Here is a 22,351-nt window from a genome sequence, read left to right as displayed (position 1 = left end):
GCATCCATACTTCAAAAGAAGAAAGAGGAGGCCCAAAAGGTGGAGGTAGGAGAGACCCTTGAAGATGAAGGAATAGTTGAAGAATTAGGGGAGGTTGAACACGAGAAAAGTTCCATCATTGAAGACAACTCTACACTAAGTAATATTAAAGATCTTGTTGAAACTTCTTCCATCGAATGTGAAACCAATGTTGAGGAAGAATGTACACACCCTCCAACGCATGACTTGATCAATGAGGAAGAGTTGGAAAAAGTTAACAAGAAAGTGAAAATTGAAGAAAGTTGTCAAGAGGTAGAAGACATCAAAGAGGAGTTTGATTTTGTACTAGAGCAAGTGGAGAAAGCCGAAATTATCGAAGAAGACGAAGTGGTTGAAGACTTAGGACATGCGGAACCTCCATGGAAAACTCAAGTCATAGAGCCTCCTTCCAAGACGTTTGAATTTGATGTTGAGGAATGTGTACAACCTCCAAGGTATATCATGGTTGAAGACTTTGAGGAGGTTGATCGTGAGATGGATTCAATAATTGATGAGTTTTTATTCTCCCATTGGACTTGAAAAAGTGGTTAATGTTGAAGAAGTGTTTAAAGAGGTGGAAGAATTTAAAGAAGAGCACAAGGGAGTGGAGCTTGCAAAATTATTGGAAACACCCCTCCCCAAGCCATTGCCATCCAACACAACATTATTCAAGTGGGTAAAATTCTTATCCTTAAAATTTACTTTCCCACTTGAATATGCTTTGTTAGAAACGGATGGGCAACTTTGCGCTCTTTGTGACTTTAAGAGTAAAAGGGCGATGGTAAGTGGTTGGAAACACAAGTTTCAGTTCATTGTGGTTGAAAGATCAAAGTCTAAATGCAAAGGTTGATGTAGAGCTCGATTGAATGTGTCTAGAAAGCTGTTTGGATGCCTTAGTAAGAATTTGGATTGCTTACCACCCGGTTGGAGCAATGATGATCCACTTAAAGACGGGTGTAGAAATAAGATTTGGGATCTCGACATACAAGAGGATCAACTTTGGGAGCTTAAAACTTGTGAAGAACTTTATCAAGGCTTGGTGAATTTATTTGGGAATGTTGGAGCTTATTGGAAGTCCAAGCATTGGTGGAAGTTTTAAGATGAGTTCAAACACAAGCCACCATGACAAGGAGCTCACCAAATGTCCAACTTAAGGACTTTAACTAAAAGTGCTAGATGGGAGACACCCCACCATGGTATGATCTTCCTTATTTATATTTCTATTTTATTTATTTGCTTATATTTGTTTCATTAATTGTCTTTGTTAATTTTCAAATAAGCATGTTTCGCCTTTTGTTCTGAGTTATTGCTTAAAAAAAAAAGGGCAACCCACGCGCACGCATGGGCGACGCGTACGTATCAACGCCCAAAGTTGGTTCGTGCCCAAACCATGCTGGAACGGCGCGACCGTGCGGCCTGGATAGAGATTTGTGCCAGAACTGTGCCGGTAGGGTGCTAGACGCAACCCAACCCACGCGTGCGCGTCGCTAACGCGTACGCGTCATTTGCATTTCTGGCCTTCCACGCGTGGGCGTGGACGACGCTTCCGCATCCTTTCTTCATGCCATCTCTGGTACAGCGAATAGAGAGTTGCGCTAGCATTGTGCGAGTATTGTGCGAAGAGCACAATTCACACCCACGCGTACGCGTGATTGACGTGTACGCATTACCTCCTCATTCTGCAATCCACGCGTATGCGTGGGCTACGCTTACGCGTTGATTCTTGTTTTACTTTCTTCATCTTTCTTCTTCTTTCTTCTCTTATCCTTCTTTCTTTCTACCTTTATTCTTCTTCATTCCTTTCCCATCTCATAGTTATTCTCCCTCATTTATTGCATTTGCATACTTTCATTTATTGTATTTTAACTTGGTTGCTTGTCCTTATTTTCTTTTCTAACTTGACATTATCGTATTGGTGTTGAATGTTCTTACTCAATTGTTGCATATTTCTTGCATTGTTTTGGGTGCTTCTTAACTTGTTTGCTATTTAGTTGACATGTCCTTTGCTTCTATTGATTTCTCACTTACATGTTGTAGCTACCATATAGTTGAGAACCTCTTTATTATTTGGCATTAGCCCAACCATATTTTATTTGTTTTCATATCTTTGTTTGTGGGTTATTCTTCTTCCGTTTTCTCTCCTTTCAGGTTGGCCACCAAGGAGGGAAACAAAAAACTTCTAAATGGGGCGACAAACAAGTTCCACCGCACAATCTTTGGAGAAAGCGCATCAGTTGTAGCATCCCCGTTCTACTTTGCTCATCTTTGCATGCATCGAGGTGCAATCTTTAAGTGTGAGGAGGTCGATACCGACTTCCATGGGTAATAATTCCTTTTTCCAACACCAATTCTTACTCTTCTTTAACAGTTAGTTGTTGCATTGCAAGATAGATTGCATGTGTAGTTAGTTGCTTGCATTTAGGTATTACTTGGTTGAAGTAATAATTTCCTCTTCAAGAAACTATTTTAAAGCATTTCACTAATTTGAATTAAAACTTTTTGAACCTGCTTGAAAAAATTTAATTTGGAACATGTTTTAGAGTTTGAATACACAAAACCAGTGAGATTTTGAGCCTATTTGATTGGTTGCATTTTATCAACTAATATTCTATTTTGGTGTGTGTTGTTATCTCTAAAATTGTGATCTTTGTCTTGCTTGATTCTATATTTCACTTGTTTGATGTATGCATGCACTTATGTGATTGAGGCCTTGTTTCACTATAGCTTATATACCCATATGACCTTACCCTTCCATTATCCTTTGCAAACCAATGTTGAGTCTTTTTAACCCCATTTATTCTTTACTTTAGCTCATCATTAACTCTAAGCGAAAAATAATAATGTCCTTAATTTGAATCATTGGTTAGCTTAGACTAGTGAGAGTGTTCATGATTTAAGTGTGAGGAAGTTGGGTTTGGAAAATACTTGGTTTATGAATTGGGTATTGTATATTTTTGTGAAAATGTGAAAAAGATAGTTGAGCACATAGTCTTGCATCCAATATCTTAATCATATGCATTGAGAAAAACAAAAGAAAAGAAAAAAAAAAGAGAAAAAAAAAAGAAAAAGAGCAAACAATAAAAAGGGGACAAAATGCCCAAAGTAAATGGTGATAGCAATGCATATGTACTTTACTCAAAATCGGATGCATGAATATGTGAAAAACATAGTTAATGGGTAGTTAGATTTTATATTCTGATCACATGGAATGTCTTAGGTTAGATGGGAAGTTTAGGTTAATCAAGGATTCGAATTTTAGTCCACTTGACCAAATACAATCCTACCTTGACCCAAACCCCATTACAATCCTTGAAAAGACCTCTTGATATGTGTATTTGTGCATTGAATTTTTGTTGATTGGTAGAAGAAGAGCAAGTCTTACAAAGCAAGATTAGTACAGAATTGAGAGAATCGAACCTTAAACACTTGAGCGATTAGAGTGTATACACTTCTGGTGAGGGTTCGATGCTCGATTCTTTGTTCCCGGCTTTCACGAACTTTCTTCTTTTGCAAGCCTATTTGTACTTCATTTTATGATTTGAATTAGTGGAATCCAGTTTATATTTGTTCTTGAAAGATTTATTTACTTTTAACCAAGTAGGTAAAAGCATTTTGCATTTAGTCGCATTCATATAGATAGGTTGCATTTAATACATTCTACCATCCCTCTTCACTCTTTTATAGTTTCTCTTGAGCTTAGCATGAGGACATGCTAACGTTTAAGTGTGGGGAGATTGATAAACCACTATTTTATGGTTTATTTTGTACTGAATTGAGTGGATTTTATCCACTATTATCACCCTTATTCATATAATTCGCATATTTTACATTTTCCTTCCTAATTTTGTGCTATGATTGAAAACATGTTTTTTTGGCCTTAAATTTGCTAATTTTAATTCTCTCTTATTACCATTTGATGCCATGATACGTTTGTTAAGTGTTTTCAGCGTTTATAGGACAGGAATGGCTTAGAGGATGGAAAAGTAGAAGGAACACAAGAAATTAAAGTTTTAAGAAGCTGGTAGCGACGCGTACGCTTGACTGAGCCAATGTCCAAGTGATGCTCACGTGTGGCTGACGCCTACGCGTGGATAGTGAAAAAGCCCAGCGACGCGTACGTGTGGCTGACGCGTACGCGTGACAGAGCGTCACATGCTGCACTTAAGAGAACTCGCTGGGGGCGATTTCTGAGCTGATTTGGACCCAGTTTCAAGCCCGAAAACACATATTAGAGGCTGGGAGTATATCAGAATCATCATTCAATCATTCAACATTCATTCATGCACTTTAGGGTTTAGATGTAGGTTTCTAGAGAGAGAGTCTCTTTCCTCTCTCTAGGTTTTAGGATTTTTAGTCTTATTTCTTCTTAATTTCAGAATCCTACCTTACTTTAATTTAGTTTTCTTCTACTTTTATTTGTTCTAGTACATTGGTTTATCTACTTCTCTTGTTGATTTTCTTATGTTGTCGATTTAGTTTATGAATTCTTCTTGTTTCCTTTAATCCATATTAATGCAATTTACATTTTCATGTTTATGATTGCTTTCTTTAATTTGTTGTCATTGTTTTCTCTTGCAATTTTTAGTCTTAGATTTTGCTATGTCTTGTTAGTTTTCTATGTTTTTATTTTATGCCTTTGATGAGCGGTTATTTTATACGCTTTTTGGGGTCAATTTCATGTAGTTTTTAGTATGTTTTAGTTAGTTTTTAGTATATTTTTATTAGTTTCTAGGCAAAATTAATATTTCTGGACTTTACTATGAGTTTGTGTGTTTTTCTGTAATTTCAGGTATTTTCTGGCTGAAATTGAGGGAGCTGAGCAAAAATCTTATTCAGGCTGAAAAAGGACTGCTGATGCTGTTGGATTCTAACCTCCCTGCACTCGGAATGGATTTTTTGGAGCAACAGGAGTCCAATTGGCGCGCTCTCAATTGCGTTGGAAAGTAGACATCTAAGGCTTTCCAGCAATATATAATAGTCCATACTTTGTTCAAGGATAGATGACGTAAACTGGCGTTCAACGCCAGTTCCATGTTGCATTCTGGCGTTAAACGCCAGAAACAGGTTACAAGTTGGAGTTAAACTCCAGAAACAGGTTACAACCTGGCGTTTAACTCTAGAAATAGCCTAGGCATGTGTAAAGCTCAAGTCTCAGCACCAGCACACACCAAGTGGGCCCCAGAAGTGCATTTTTGCACTATCTATCTTAGTTTACTCATTTTCTGTAAACCTAGGTTACTAGTTTAGTATTTAAACAACTTTTAGAGATTTATTTTGTACCTCATGACATTTCAGATCTGAACTTTGTACTCTTTGAAGGCATGAGTCTCTAAACTCCATTGTTGGGGGTGAGGAGCTCTGCTGTGTCTCGATGAATTAATGCAATTATTTCTGTTTTCTATTCAAACACGCTTGTTTCTATCTAAGATGTTCATTCGCACTTCAATATGATGAATGTGATGATCCGTGACACTCATCACCATTCTCAATCTATGAACGCGTGCCTGACAACCACTCCCGTTCTACCTTCGATTGAATGAGTATCTCTTGGATTCCTTAATCAGAATCTTCGTGGTATAAGCTAGAATCCATTGGCAGCATTCTTGAGAATCCGGAAATTCTAAACCTTGTCTGTGGTATTCCGAGTAGGATTCAGGAATTGAATGACTGTGACAAGCTTCAAACTCACAAGGTTTGGGCGTAGTGACAGACGCAAAAGGATCAATGGATCCTATTCCATCATGAGTGAGAACCGACAGATGATTAGACGTGTGGTGACAGCGCACCTGGACCATTTTCACTGAGAGGACGAATGGTAGCCATTGACAATGGTGATCCACCAACACATAGCTTGCCATAGGAGGAACCTTGCGTGCGTGAAGAAGAAGACAGAGGGAAAGCAAAGATTCAGAAGACAAAGCATCTCCAAAACTCCAACATATTCTCCATTACTGCATAACAAGTATTTATTTCATGCTCTTTTATTTTTCGCAATTCAAGCTGATAATCATAATTAATCTCTTGACTAAGATTTACAAGGTAACCATAGATTGCTTCAAGCCAACAATCTCCGTGGGATCGACCCTTACTCACGTAAGGTATTACTTGGACGCCCCAGTGCACTTGCTGGTTAGTTGTGCGGAGTTGTGAAAAGTGTGAATCACAATTTCGTGCACCAAGTTTTTGGCGCCGTTGCCGGGGATTGTTCGAGTTTGGACAACTGACAGTTTATTTTGTTGCTTAGATTAGGAAAAATTTTTTCTTTTTGGTTTAGAGTCTTCTATTATTGTTTTTGGTTGAAATTTTTTTAAAATCCTTATTTTCTCTTTTTAAATTTTTCGAAAATTTTATAAACTGATAATTGAGTTTTTCTGTTTGAGTTTAGTTTCATATTTTAAGTTTGGTGTCAATTGCATATTTTTATTTTTTTTTAAACTTTTGAATTTGTGTTCGTTGTTCTTTCTTAATCTTCAAGTTGTTCTTGTTTATTTTCCTTGTTTGATCTTTAGTTTTTCTTGTTTTGTGATTTTTCTTGTTTTTCTTGTGCATTTTTGAATTATTAGTATCCAAAAAAAAATAATTAAAAATAAAAATTTATACATTAAATACCTTTATTAAAACACTTTAGATTTATAGCTCAATTGGCTAGAGCAGTGTGCTTATTTTTTTTTTTTTTTGAAACAAAGAAGCTCGACACAATAGTGGAGCGAAGTAGTCTGTAACATAAAAGATAATAGCAGCACCTATTTTAAACACCTAGAATTTATCCCAATGTCATCCCCGGCATTGCCATCAACAACTAAAGGGATCCTGACTCTCCCACTCTTTGTAGCTGAGGGCAGTCAAATTGGTTAGTTCCTCTACACCTTTTGCTGTGCTCTGAAATAACCTCCTGTTTCTTTCCAACCAGATGTTCTAAATCACCGCAAAGAAACTGATGAACCACTTCTTATGCTCCTCCTTCCTAGAAGTTACACCTGTCTAATTGAGCAGTGTGCTTATGTTCTTGGTAATTGGGAATTTTCTTTCTAAAATTTTTTCAAAAATAATTTTTCTTTGAATAAATCTTGTGCCAAACTTTAAGTTTGGTGTTCTCCTGTTAACTTTTCTTTAGTTTTCAAAATTTTTATTTTGGTTTTCTAAAAATTTTAAGTTTGGTATTCTTTCTTCATGTTCTTGTTGTTCTTGTGAGTCTTCAAAGTGTTCTTGAGTCTTCCTTGTGTTTTGATCTTAAAATTTTTAAGTTTGGTGTTCCTTGGTGTTTTCCCTCCAAAATTTTCGAAAACAAGGAGCATTAGATCTAAAAATTTTAAGTTGTGTGTCTTTTGTGTGTTTTTCTTTTTCATCATAAAGTTCAAAAATCAAAAAAATATCTTCTCTAACTATTTTTGAGCAAATATTTCGAAATTTTTTCAAAAAAAAAATTCAGATTTTTATTTTAAAATTTCTATTTTATCTTATCTTAGTTTTAAAAATTTCAAAATTCAAATTTTTTTTCAAAAAAAAATCATATCTTTTTCAAAATTTTATCTTATCTTATTTCAAATTTCAAATTTCAACTTTCAAAATTTCAAAGTTCAAATTTCAAAATTTAAAATTCAAAATCTAATTTTCAAATTTAAAATTTAAATCTTTTCAAAATTTAAGTCTTTTTCAAATCCTTATCTTATATTGTTGACTTTTTCGAAAATTCAAAATTCAATTTTCAAATTTCAACTTTCAAATTTCAATTTTTAAATTTCAATTTTCAAAATTTCAAATTTCAAATTTCAAATTTCAAATTTCAAATTTCAAATTTCAAATTTCAAATTTCAAAATTTAATTTTCAAATTCAAAATTTAAATTTCAAAACTTTTTAATTTAAATTCCTTATCTTCTCTTACCTAACTTATCTTATCTTTTCTAGTCTCAAATCTTAAAATCAAATCTTTTTCATATCTTTTCTTTTCTTTATTTTATTTTATTTTATTTTCTTACAAGTATCTTTAATTTTAAGACATATCTTTTTCAAAACTTCCTAACCAATTTCTCTCTCTTCATTTTTTTTGAAAATCCTCACACACATCTTTTTCAAATCTTTTTAATTAATTAATTTAGTTTTCAATTTTTTTTATTTCTTTTTCTTCTAATTTTCAAAAATATAGTCAATTTTTCATTTATTTTATTTTATTTTATTTTATTTTAATTTCGGTTTTCAAAAAAAAATTTATTTGCAATCCGCATCATCTCCCTTTCTCCATCATGGACCTAAGTGGAAATGAACAGTCCAGAAGGACTCTGGCGTCATATACTAACCCCACTACTGCTGCATATGGGAGTAGTATCTGTATACCCTCCATCAAAGCAGGCAGTTTTGAGCTAAATCCTCAGCTCATTGTCATGGTGCAGCAAAACTGCCAATATTCCGGTCTTCCACAGGAAGAACCTACTGAGTTTCTGGCACAATTCTTGCAAATTGCTGACACAATACGTGACAAGGAGGTAGATCAGGATGTATACAGACTGTTACTATTTCTGTTTGCTGTAAAAGATCAAGCTAAAAGGTGGTTAAATAACCAACCCACAGCAAGCATAAGGACATGGAAATAGTTATCAGACAAATTCCTGAATCAATATTTCCCTCCAAAAAGGATGACACAGCTAAGGCTGGATATCCAAGGCTTTAAACAAGAGGATGATGAATCCCTTTATAATGCCTGGGAAAGATACAGAGGGATGCTAAGGAAATGCCCCTCTGAAATGTTTTCAAAGTGGGTGCAGTTAGACATCTTCTACTATGGGCTTACAGAAGGAGCTCAGATGTCCCTAGACCACTCAGCTGGTGGATCTATACACATGAGGAAAACTATTGAAGAGGCTCAAGAGCTTATTGATATAGTTGCCAGAAACCAGCATCTGTACATAAGTAATGGGTCCTCCATAAAAGAAGAAGCCAAAGCAGTATCTACTGAACTTGGTCCTCCAGAACAAGTTGCTGAACTCAATCAACAATTGTGCTTTCTAACAAAACAGCTAGCAGAATTCAAGGAGATGCTACAAGACACTAAAAATGCTAATAAAAATATGGAGGCACAATTGAATCAGACAAAACAACAGTTATCAAAGCAGATAATAGAAGAGTGCCAAGCAGTTCAATTAAGAAGTGGGAAAATATTAAATACCTTGCTTCAGAGCAGCAGAAAGCCAAGGAAAGAACAACTGACAGAGGATGAGCAAAATATCATCCAAAATCCCTCTGAGGACAGTAAGAGCCCAGAGAGGAATGATTCTGGCGCTCAAACGCCAGAAACAAGCAAGGAGTTGGCGTTAAACGACCAAAGGAAGCTCAGTTCTGGCGTTCAAACGCCAGGAACAGGTAAGGAGTTGGCGTCTAACGCCAATCCAGCTTCCACCCCTGGCATTCAAACGCCAGTGAGGGATCAGACACACACAAGTGCTTATAACAACCCCTCTAAAAAGGCTTCTCCAACCACCTCTGTAGGAAATAAACCTGCAGCAACCAAGGTTGAAGAATACAAAGCCAAAATGCCTTATCCTCAAAAACTCCGCCAAGAGGAGCAGGACAGGCAATTTTCTCGCTTTGCAGACTATCTCAGGACTCTTGAAATAAAGATTCTGTTTGTAGAGGCACTTGAGCAAATACCCTCTTATGCCAAGTTCATGAAAGATATCTTGAGTCATAAGAAGGATTGGAGAGAAACTGAAAGAGTTCTCCTCACTGAAGAATGCAGTGCAGTCATTCTGAAAAGCTTCCCAGAAAAGCTTAAAGATCCCGGGAGCTTTATGATACCATGCATATTAGAGGGTAATTGCACCAAGACAGCTTTATGTGATCTTGGGACAAGCATCAACCTAATCCCTGCATCCACTATCAGAAAGCTTGGCTTGACTGAAGAGGTCAAACCAACCCGGATCTTGCTTCAACTTGTTGATGGCTCCGTTAAATACCCATCAGGCATAATTGAGGACATGATTGTCAAGGTTGGGCCATTTGCCTTCCCTACTGACTTTGTAGTGCTGGAAATGGAGGAGCACAAGAGTACAACTTTCATTCTAGGAAGACCATTCCTAGCAACTGGACGAACCCTCATTGACGTCCAAAAAGGGGAGATAACCCTGAGAGTCAATGAGGAGGAGTTTAAGTTGAATGTTGTCAAAGCTATGCAACTTCCAGACACATCAGATGACTGCCTGAGCGTTGATATTATTGACTCCCTGGTGGAAGAGGTCAATATGAATGAGAGTCTCGAATCAGAGCTAGAGGACATTTTTAAGGATGTTCAGCCTGATCTGGAGGAACCAGAGGAAATAAATGAACCTCTGAAAACTCCTCAGAAAGAGAAGAAACCTCCTAAATCCGAGCTCAAACCACTACCACCATCCTAAAATATGCATTTCTGGGAGAAGGTGACACTTTTCCTGTAATCATAAGCTCTGCTTTAGAGCCACAGGAAGAGAAAGCACTAATTCAGGTGCTAAGGACACACAAGACAGCTCTTGGGTGGTCCATAAGTGATCTTAAGGCATTAGCCCAGCCAGATGCATGCACAAGATCCTATTGGAGGATGATGTTAAGCCAGTGGTTCAACCACAGAGGCGGCTAAATCCTGCCATGAAGGAGGTGGTGCAGAAAGATGTCACTAAGTTACTAGAGGCTGGGATTATTTATCCTATTTTTGATAGCCCCTGGGTGAGTCCTGTCCATGTTGTCCCTAAGAAGGGAGGTATGACAGTGGTTCATAATGAAAAAAATGAACTGGTTCTTACAAGAACAGTTACAGGGTGGCGCATGTGGATTGACTATAGAAGGCTCAATACAGCCACCAGAAAGAATCATTTTCCTTTACCATTCATAGACCAGATGCTAGAAAGACTAGCAGGTCATGATTATTACTGCTTTTTGGATGGCTATTCAGGCTACAACCAAATTGTAGTAGATCCCCAGGATCAAGAGAAAACAGCATTCACATGTCCATCTGGAGTATTTGCCTACAGAAGGATGCCATTTGGGCTGTGTAATGCACCTGCAACCTTTCAAAGATGCATGCTCTCTATTTTCTCTGATATGGTAGAAAAATTTCTGGAAGTCTTCATGGATGACTTCTCAGTATATGGAGACTCATTCAGCTCCTGTCTTGATCACCTGACACTGGTTCTGAAAAGATGCCAAGAGACTAACCTGGTTTTAAACTGGGAAAAATGTCACTTTATGGTGACTGAAGGGATTGTCCTTGGGCACAAGATTTCGAACAAGTAGAGGTAGATCAAGCTAAGGTAGAGGTAATTAAAAAATTACCACCACCTGCCAATGTTAAGGCAATCAGATGCTTTCTGGGGCATGCAGGATTCTATAGGAGGTTTATAAAGGATTTTTCAAAAATTGCAAAACCTATGAGCAATCTGCTAGCTGCTGACACACCATTTGTGTTTGACACAGAGTGTCTGCAGGCGTTTGAAACTCTGAAAGCTAAGCTGGTCACAGCGCCAGTTATTTCTACACCAGACTGGACATTACCATTTGAACTAATGTGTGATGCCAGTGACCATGCCATTGGTGCAGTACTGGGACAGAGGCATAACAAGCTTCTGCATGTCATTTATTATGCTAGCCGCATTTTAAATGATGCCCAGAAAAATTACACAACCACAGAAAAAGAATTGCTTGCAATGGTTTATGCCATTGACAAGTTTAGATCATACTTAGTAGGATCAAAAGTGATTGTGTATACTGACCATGCTGCTCTTAAATATCTACTCACAAAGCAGGATTTAAAACCCAGGCTCATAAGATGGGTGTTGCTTCTGCAAGAGTTTGATATAGAAATAAGAGACAGAAAAGGGACAGAGAATCAAGTAGCTGATCACCTGTCCCGGATAGAACCAGTAGCAAGAGCATCCCTCCCTCCTACTGAGATCTCTGAAACCTTTCTGGATGAGCAATTGTTTGCTATTCAGGAAGCTCTGTGGTTTGCTGACATTGAAAACTATAAGACATAAGGTTCTCCTTCTGTAACCATGGAGACGAAGCATGAAAAGCTTCTCTCAATACAGAGTCAAACAAAACCCCCACATTCAAACTCTAAGTTTGGTGTTAGGAGGCCACAACCAAACTCTAAGTTTGGTGTTGAGAGGCCCCAACCCTGCTCTGATTATCTGTGAGGCTCCATGAGAGCTCACTGTCAAGCTATTGACAATAAAGCAGCGCTTATTGGGAGGCAACCCAATTTTTACTTATGTATGTTAATTTTCTGTTTTCCATTTTTATTTTATATTTTCTTTAGGATGATGATCATGTGGAGTCACAAAAATCAAAGCAAAGTAAAAAACAACATTAAAATAGCTCACCCTGGAGGAAGAGCTTACTGGCGTTTAAACGCCAGTAAGAAGCATCAGACTGGTGTTTAACGCCAGAAAGAAGCATCAAGCTGGCGTTAAACGCCAGAAACAAGCACCAAGTTGGCATTCAACGCCAAGAAAGGGGAAGAGCTGGTGTTTAACGCCAGAAACAAGCAGCAGTCTGGCGTTAAACGCCAGGATTGCACACCAAGGGCGTTTTGCATGCCTCAATGGAGCAGGGATGCTAAGTCCTTGACCCCTCAAGATCTGTGGACCCCACATGATCCCCACCTACCTCACCATTCTAATTCAAACCATTCCCCTCCCATACCCACCCATTCACACACCTCCTTCTCCTCCCTTCTATCTTCTTTTGCTCGAGGACGAGCAAACCTTTTAAGTTTGGTGTGGAAAAAAGCGTTGCTTTTTTTTTCAATAACCATTTATGGAACCTAAGGCCGGAGAAACCTCTAGAAAGAGAAAAAGGAAGGCAGTTTCTTCCACCCCCCGAGTCATGAGAGATGGAGAGGTTCATCTCAAGGGTCCATAGTTCAGTGGTAGAGCATTTGACTGCAGATCAAAGAGCTATGAAGGAGGAGCAACAAAGACAAGGAAGAGACATAGAGGAGCTCAAGAGCACCATTGGTTCTTCAAAAAGAGGAAGACACCACCCTCACTAAGGTGGACCCGTTCCTTAATCTCCTTACTCTTATTTCTCTGTTTTTCGTTTACTATGCTTTATGTTTATTTATGTTTGGGTCTTATTACATGATCACTAGTATCTAAGTGTCTATGTCTTAAAGATATGAATGTCCTATGAATCCATCACCTTTCTTAAATGAAAAATGTTTTCTGAAAAAGAAAAAGAAGTACATGAATTTTGAATTTTAAAATAGTTTAATTATTTTGATGTGGTGGCAATACTTTTATTTTCTGAATGAATGCTTGAACAGTGCATATGTCTTTTGAATTTGTTGTTTATGAATGTTAAAATTGTTGGCTCTTGAAAGAATGATGAAAAAGGAGAAATGTTATTTGATAATCTGAAAAATCAAAAAAATGATTCTTGAAGCAAGAAAAAGTAGTGAAGAACAAAGCTTGCAAAAAAAAAAAAAGAGAGCAAAAAAAAAAAGAAAAAGCAAGCAGAAAAAGCCAAAAGCTCTTTAAACCAAAAGGCAAGAGCAAAAAGCCAATAGCCCTTAAAACCAAAAGGCAAGGGTAATAAAAAGGATCCAAGGCTTTGAGCATCAGTGGATAGGAGGGCCTAAAGGAATAAAATCCTGGCCTAAGCGGCTAAACCAAGATGTCCCTAACCATGTGCTTGTGGCGTGAAGGTGTCAAGTGAAAACTTGAGACTGAGCGGTTAAAGTCGAGGTCCAAAGCAAAAACAGAGTGTGCTTAAGAACCCTGGACACCTCTAATTGGGGACTTTAGCAAAGCTGAGTCACAATCTGAAAAGGTTCACCAGTTATGTGTCTATGGCATGTATGTATCCAGTGGTAATACTGGAAAATAGAGTGCTTAGGGCCACGGCCAAGACTCATAAAGTAGCTGTGTTCAAGAATCAACATACTGAACTAGGAGAATCAATAACACTATCTGAATTCTGAGTTCCTATAGATGCCAATCATTCTGAACTTCAAAGGATAAAGTGAGATGCCAAAACTATTCAGAAGCAAAAAGCTAATAGCCCCGCTCATCTAATTAAGACTGATCTTCATAGATGTTTTTGGAATTCATTGTATATTCTCTTCTTTTTATCCTACTTGGTTTTTAGTTGCTTGGGGACAAGCAACAGTTTAAGTTTGGTGTTGTGATGAGCGGATATTTTATACGCTTTTTGGGGTCAATTTCATGTAGTTTTTAGTATGTTTTAGTTAGTTTTTAGTATATTTTTATTAGTTTCTAGGCAAAATTCATATTTTTGGACTTTATTATGAGTTTGTGTATTTTTCTGTAATTTTAGGTATTTTTTGGCTGAAATTGAGGGAGCTGAGCAAAAATCTGATTCAGGCTGAAAAAGGACTGCTGAAGCTGTTGGATTCTGACCTCCCTGCACTCAAAATAGATTTTTTGGAGCTACAAGAGTCCAATTGGTACGCTCTCAATTGCGTTGGAAAGTAGACATCCAGGGCTTTCCAGCAATATATAATAGTCCATACTTTGTTCAAGTATAGATGACGTAAACTGGCGTTCAACGCCAGTTCCATGTTGCATTCTGGCGTTAAACGCCAGAAACAGGTTACAAGTTGGAGTTAAACACCAGAAACAGGTTACAACGTGGTGTTTAACTCTAGAAATAGCCTAGGCACGTATAAAGCTCAAGTCTCAGCCCCAACACACACCAAGTGGGCCCCAAAAGTGGATTTCTGCACTATCTATCTTAGTTTACTCATTTTCTGTAAACCTAGGTTACTAGTTTAGTATTTAAACAACTTTTAGAGATTTATTTTGTACCTCATGACATTTCAGATCTGAACTTTGTACTCTTTGATGGCATGAGTCTCTAAACTCCATTGTTGGGGGTGAGGAGCTCTGTTGTGTCTCGATGAATTAATGCAATTATTTCTGTTTTCTATTCAAACACGCTTGTTTCTATCTAAGATATTCATTTGCACTTCAATATGATGAATGTGATGATCCGTGACACTCATCACCATTCTCAATATATGAACACGTGCCTGACAACCACTCCCGTTCTACCTTCGATTGAATGAGTATCTCTTGGATTCCTTAATCAGAATCTTCGTGGTATAAGCTAGAATCCATTGGCAGCATTCTTGAGAATCCGGAAAGTCTAAACCTTGTCTGTGGTATTCCGAGTAGGATTCAGGGATTGAATGACTGTGACGAGTTTCAAACTCACAAGGGTTGGGCGTAGTGACAGACGCAAAAGGATCAATGGATCCTATTCCAGCATGAGTGAGAACCGACAGATGATTAGCCGTGTGGTGACAGCGCACCTGGACCATTTTCACTGAGAGGACGGATGGTAGCCATTGACAACGGTGATCCACCAACACACAGCTTGCCATAGGAGGAACCTTGCATGCGTGAAGAAGAAGACAGGGGGAAAGCAAAGATTCAGAAGACAAAGCATCTCCAAAACTCCAACATATTCTTCATTACTGCATAACAAGTATTTATTTCATGCTCTTTTATTTTTCGCAATTCAAACTGATAATCATAATTAATCTCCTGACTAAGATTTACAAGGTAACCATAGATTGCTTCAAGCCAACAATCTCCATGGGATCGACCCTTACTCACGTAAAGTATTACTTGGACGACCCAGTGCACTTGCTGGTTAGTTGTGCGGAGTTGTTAAAAGTGTGAATCACAATTTCGTGCACCAGCCTTCCAAGTGTTTGACAAAATGCTTGGTTGGATTTTAAATTAGATTTTTATGTTCTTAACTTGGATTGATCAATTAGAGACTCTTGAGTTATCAAAATTCTTTTTTGTTGATTGGTGATTGAAAATTGCTACTTGGCTTAGGCTTCACTAAATCTAGTCTTGGATTAGGATTTGTGAACTTAAGTTGATTTTGCTCACTTGGCTTTCCTTCATTGTTAGAGGTTAACAAAGTGAAAGCAAAAGGCAATTACCATCACAATTGATGATAATAATGAGGATAGGAATTCGAATTCTCAATTCTTGCTAGGACTTTTCTTAGTTGTTATTTTACCTCCATGTTATTTACATTACTTGTCTCTTATCACAAAAATCCCAAAAATACTTTTCCATAACCAATAATAAACACACTTCCCTGCAATTCCTTGAGTGACGACCCGAGGTTTGAATACTTCGGTTAATTTTATTGGGTTTGTATTAGTGATAAACAATTTAAACATTGACCGAGGATAATTTTTGTCGCTAACTAACCCAAACACTTGATCATAATTGGTTGTTGTGTTAAATCAGAGAACTCAAAAATTTCCAAAAGCAGAACATGCGAACCCCTATTCTCTGCTCCATCGTACGTCGCTGTGTCACTGTGGAGTCGCTTGACTGCCCATTCATCCTCCTGTCACCGACGTTGATCTTTCCCTTCTCCTCCACAGTGCGTGAAATCCTTAATCCCTCCTCCACGGTGTGCAAAACCCACCCCTATTCTTTGCTTTACTGTGCGCCTCTGTGCCGTCCTAGAGTCGCGTGATTGCCCATACATTTTCCTCTCACCGTCATCAACATTTTTCCTATCATCCACTGTGCGTGAAACCCTTACTCCCTCCTCCACCATGCGCGATCTGAGCTATCGCGGCCTCTCCCCTATCACTGGTGCATTCTTCCATCAAAATTTGAATCCTATTTTCATTAAAATTTTCTGTGTCTTCTTGGTTCAGATTATGCTTTTAGGTTAATTTGATTCAGATTTTGTCTATATCTTCTATTAATTCAGGTTAATTTTCATTGTTTAGAGTTAAGGGATTTGAATGTACTTTTTGACTAATTTGTACTACTATTTTTATTTATTATGTGCTTTGTAGTGAGTTTTTTAGTTTGTGTAAATAAATGTAAATAGTTAATGATTGTTTGATGGTTTGTTTATCTTTGTTAGGTCTTTGATTGATTCAGTTTCAATAATATTTGATAATCAGTGGAGTTGTAAAAAAAGTAATTCTTTGATTATTAGAGGAATACCTGAGCTAGAGATTTATTGTTAATGATTGAATTTTGATTCTGTAATCTGAGTTTCCATCCTTTCACCATGACCAATTTCTTCGATTTTGCTTAAAGAAGTGTCACGTCCTTAGAACATGAAAATCCAGAAGATGGTGGTATGATTCATGTCCTCCTTCTGAAATTGAAATTCTGGTTGTGAGAGACTTTCAAGAACACAAGAATCAACTATTTGAAGATTACTCATCTAGAAAATTAAAGTGGAAATTAACTGACATACCTTCCATCTCTTCTCTATTTTCACTTGACCCTTCTTCATGCCTCATTTGAGATTCATGTTCCTGCTACTTTCTTCTTATTAATATTCTCCCCAAGTAATTTCCTGATTTTGCATGATCACTTTCAACCTCTCCCTTCTCTAAAAAGCCAACACTTCCATGATCTTTGTGCTTTGTTGCAAACAAATGAAAACAAAGCGAAAACCAGAGTAAGAAATCAAAAGATTGATTATGCTTGGTTCATCCACTATTATGTTTGATTTTTTCTAAAATTTTTTATTAACTCTGAAACTAGTTTTACTCTTTTTTTTTTATCTATTTAATTTCTTTTCTTTTTTAGTAACTATTATTGTAATATTATCTACGACTATGAGATGTGATTTACTAATTTAATGGGTTGTTATCTTAAACTTAGCTTAATGTGAGTCTGTTATTAAAATTTATGTATAAGGAACTAGATTCATGTTATTATTCTTTGGTTGGTTTATGTTCAATTGATGCTATTTTCAGTTCATAACTGCTGCCTTAGCTAATTAAAGGTATTTTTCTTTAGTTTGCTAATTTTGTACATCAATGTGTTTTTCTTGATTATATCCACGGGTATAGAGAGAAATTTGTGCATTGCAACTAGAAGTATGTTTCTAATCATAAAGAATAGTGGACATAATTTATATTGTAATGCAAAGATAGCCATCTTTCTTGATTCTCTATTTCATAGTTTCATTTTAGAGGAATATTTAATAAATGTATTCATATGTTTCTCGAACATGTTAATATTTTAAGAATTTGGACCAATCCCAACTCATGGAACTTTTAGGTTGTTGAAGCAGCATTGCTTTCAAGAATACAGTGTTTAAAGCGCAGATTAATGGACTTAGAACCTCGAGTGAGTATGGGAACACATTGAGTAACTGAGTTTTCATGTTGGAGTTTGATGTATGTGTTCTTGCATTGATGTGTTTCTTTGTTGTTCCTTGTTCTTCGCAAATTATTTTTAAATCCACTTACTAAAATAGTAGCGGTTATAGACCGCCGCAAAATCAACAAACCTTATTAGTGGTGGTTATACTAGTGGTTCTTAAAAACCGTCATAAAATTAAACGCCCACGCCTTAAACTGCAACGTTTACCAAACTGCTGGTATGCTATTTTGCGGCGGTTAAAAACTGTCATAATTCTCCATAAAAACCGTCGCTATTCGACATGTCTCTTGTAGTGCAAGGGTGTGAACAGAGTATTTTTTTTTTTTTTTACAAAAATGAGTTAGAGTGTAGTGAAGATCAGTTATATAATTTATTAGGGTTAATTTTAAAGATTTGTGAAGTGTGAGTGTTTGAAGTAAAGATACAAAAATATTTTTTTTTGTTTTAGAGTATATTTAAAAATGGTAGAAATATAACTCAATCAAAAGAATATATTGTTACACATTTAAACAATTTTCAATATGTAAGTTATTATTTTATTGTCATAGAATTTATAAATTTTTTTTATAATTAGTGTTATTATTTTTGTTGTAGGTGATTAACATTGAATATATTAACTTTATTGTTGTTATGTTAAAATTATTATAGTTTAATTACTGATTTATATATCAGTATTTATTTGTTCAGTGTATATGTATATATTTGTGACTGATGTATTATGAGATACTAGATTCTATCTTGTATCTCAAATAGGAAGAGTAAAATGTAAAACATCCATAATGACAGCATTAAAGATAGATGGTGGCCGGTGACACATTTCATCTTTTAGTGGTTGATTGCACAAACACACTAGAAGATGTGGCATATATTTATGGTCTCTCAATAGACGATCGTATTGTAAGTGGAAGAATGGACAATAGTTTTTTTCTACTTGGTCAATGAACGCATAGACAACTTCAGAATACCGCCAGGCAAGCAAGATCATGTATCTAGTGCGATCAAGCTGTCATGGATTAAACAAATTTGTTACACGGAGTTGTTGGACACTCTGGAGTCAGTGCAATGCTATGTCTGATGTCACATATTCTGCTTGATTGGGACCACTTTGTTTCCTGACAAGTTGACGTCGATGATCAGCTGTAAATACTGACCCTTATTGAGGAATTTTTCAAAAATCAAGTGTTACAGCTGGGGATCGACATGTTTGGCATATCTATATAAGTCTTTATGTCATGCCTCACATTATGATGCGAAGGAGATAGATGGTCCACCACTGCTGTTGCATGTCTAGACATGAGAGTGAAATGTCATAGCTAGCTCTGATTCCCGCATCTATTCCTTCAAGTGGAGTCTTTCTATTGGTACGAAGATAAAATTGTATTTTCACATGAAAAATAGAATTATTATCTAGTGCATTGTATGTTACAATATTAAGTAATTATTGTTATGTTTCTAATTAGTATGCTTAATATTTTCAGGTGGAATAATTGGAAGCAATGCCAGAACCATAGAAGAATGAACGTAACACATGTTAGGTAGCTGCTTGATGATATACAACCTGAAGTAGTAATAAATAAAAAAACCTTCAAATATAATAATAATTAGTATCTTTGCTGCTATTAACATCTGTTTGATTGATGGAACAATTTAATGTAGTTTCTGTGACTTTCATATGTTCATATCCACTATGAGGTGTGGCAAAATGTCTACGGTCAACATGAGATATGGACTGTTTTGGGCCCTTGGTCAACTTTGAGATCATAGAATGGCACCTAACTAATCGAGTTTGTCAGTAATATTCATAGTTTGCACCTGGCCCGGCAAAGGATCTAGAGGAACATCCCAATGTGAGGTTTCATAGTAAATAAAACACTAACTAGAGACAATACTATTGCGACTGGATCACAACGTAGGATGTGGGCAAACGCCATTACACTATTGATGGCTTTCAGGCGGATCTTTATTCACCTACAATTGAGTACGCCAGTTGGTATAGAAGAGAGTTTCATGATCATCTAACTATATGTGACAAAGTTTGGCTGGACCTGTTTCATGCACAACAACCACCCCCACCACAACAACAACAACCACAACCACAATATCCACCACCACTGCCACCAAACTATCCACAGCAGTATTCACAGTACTATCGACCTCAACCATTAGACTATCCATCGCACTATGCACCTTCGCCACTACACTATGCACCTCCACCACTGCACTATCCACTTTTTCACCTAACTATCCACCACAATATCCGCCTCCACCACCTCAACCGCAACAACAACAACAACGGAGACAACAAGAAGGGAATGTTGAAAGTACTTCAATATCTCGGTTGTTAGAGTTGGCACCAAACTAGTTTCGATTTTTATTTTGGAATTCTAACACATCGGTGGCAAGCAAGCTCAGCAACAGCAACCACAAAACAATGAGGAATCACATGCAGGTTTTGTTCGAGGTCAAGCAGTTCCTGGTCATATATCGCTAGATTCTTGTGCTTGTCGTGTTCCTACCTATGTCAGCAGTCTTCTAAGCAAATGTTTATGGATTCCAAGGGTAGTTGCTTCAATGGTGGCTTCGGCTACACGCATTACCGGGTTGCCACGTGCTTGAACAAGCAAGCTTGGCAAATCGTAGAAAAGAAAGATGTAGCAAAACAAATGAAGATGATGAGGAGGAATCTGAGGACGTAAGCATAGGTGAATGCGACGACAGTGATGATGATGATGATGACTCCCCAGGAGGAAGTGCAGGTGGCAACCTCCAATGCGATAATGGGCATGTGAAAACATATTTTTTTCGAACTAATGTAGCACTAGCAGATAAAGTCAGCCTTTCACCTTTCATGAAAATTCTTAAAAAGGAAAAGAAGTTTATAACCAGCGGACCTAGTTGGCTAGGAAGAGGAAGAAAAAATGAACTTCATGTAATTTTTTAATGTAGTGTACTCTTAGAAAGCAAGTATGATGTGTACGTTGTGATGTAGATTTTTATGTGTTCTAAACTCTTTGATACCAACTATGATGTGTATTTTGTGGTGTAATTTTTCATAATTAACTTTTAGAGATCAATTAATTTTACTTTGTTACGTTTTTTTATATTACATTACACCTCACTACAACATACCATATGTTGCAAAAAGTAAAAAACAAGAAGGACGAATAACTTAATGTCAACATGTTACAACAATAATTTTTTAATAATAAAGATACGACACGACACTAACCATATCTATAACATTACATCATACAGAAAGACTACATCTGAATTAGTCATGTAAACTCTACAATCATATTTATTTTCAGAAAACTACAACATAACTAACTATGCAACAGGACCTGCCCCACCTGAACTCGACCTGGTACGAGGAGAGCATTGACTGCAGCTATGTCCTTCACCTCTGGAAAGGTTGCATCATTGCGAACCATGCATCGGGCTAGCATTGATTTCATTTAGATATCGAATTGATTTGATTTGGGTCGACCTTTACCGCCTCGCCTGAGTGGAGGATTAGGGACTAACTGGGGTTCGGTGTTAGCTGGCCATGTGCTTGGATCCCCAACTGGTACAAACTTAGTTCAATAAACTCTACGAATTTGTCCATCTTGTAGACATCATGAACATAAACTTGCTATTTGAGACACTAGTTAGCACAAGATGAAAAAACATGGCGACATGGAAGTCGAGTCACTTGAAAGTTACCACATGCATAGACTCTATGACTCTGTGCCTGAGGTCAACGGTGAATTTAGCCCCCACTTGGTATCTCATGAACCTCAAAAACTTTGTTGCATCTATCAAATCGATGCACTTGTATGTTTCCTGATGCTTGTAAATTTTCCTACAATTTCACAATGGCAAATTCTGAGAAGACATGTCCAAACATTGATTCGCTCTTGAGTCTTGACACTCTTCCGAGTAAATAGCTCATTCAAGTGGTAAAAGGTTGTCCAGACCAATGTCGTGACAAGGAGGTTGCACGCACCTTCCAACATAGAGTTTATGCACTCAACCATATTAGTTATCATATGACCCAGCGATGTCCTTCATCGAAAGCCATAACTCATTGCCGACGATCGATAGTGTCACACCATTGAATATATGCATCTCCCTACTCTCATAACCGTTGGTGCTACTCGTTGTACTGTTGTTCTGTCTTAGACTACCCTAT

This window comes from Arachis ipaensis, chromosome B9 (assembly GCF_059453495.1).
Source record: "Arachis ipaensis isolate K30076 ecotype BB chromosome B9, ASM5945349v1, whole genome shotgun sequence".
Classification (NCBI taxonomy): domain Eukaryota; kingdom Viridiplantae; phylum Streptophyta; class Magnoliopsida; order Fabales; family Fabaceae; genus Arachis; species Arachis ipaensis.
This window is presented reverse-complemented; position numbering follows the sequence as displayed.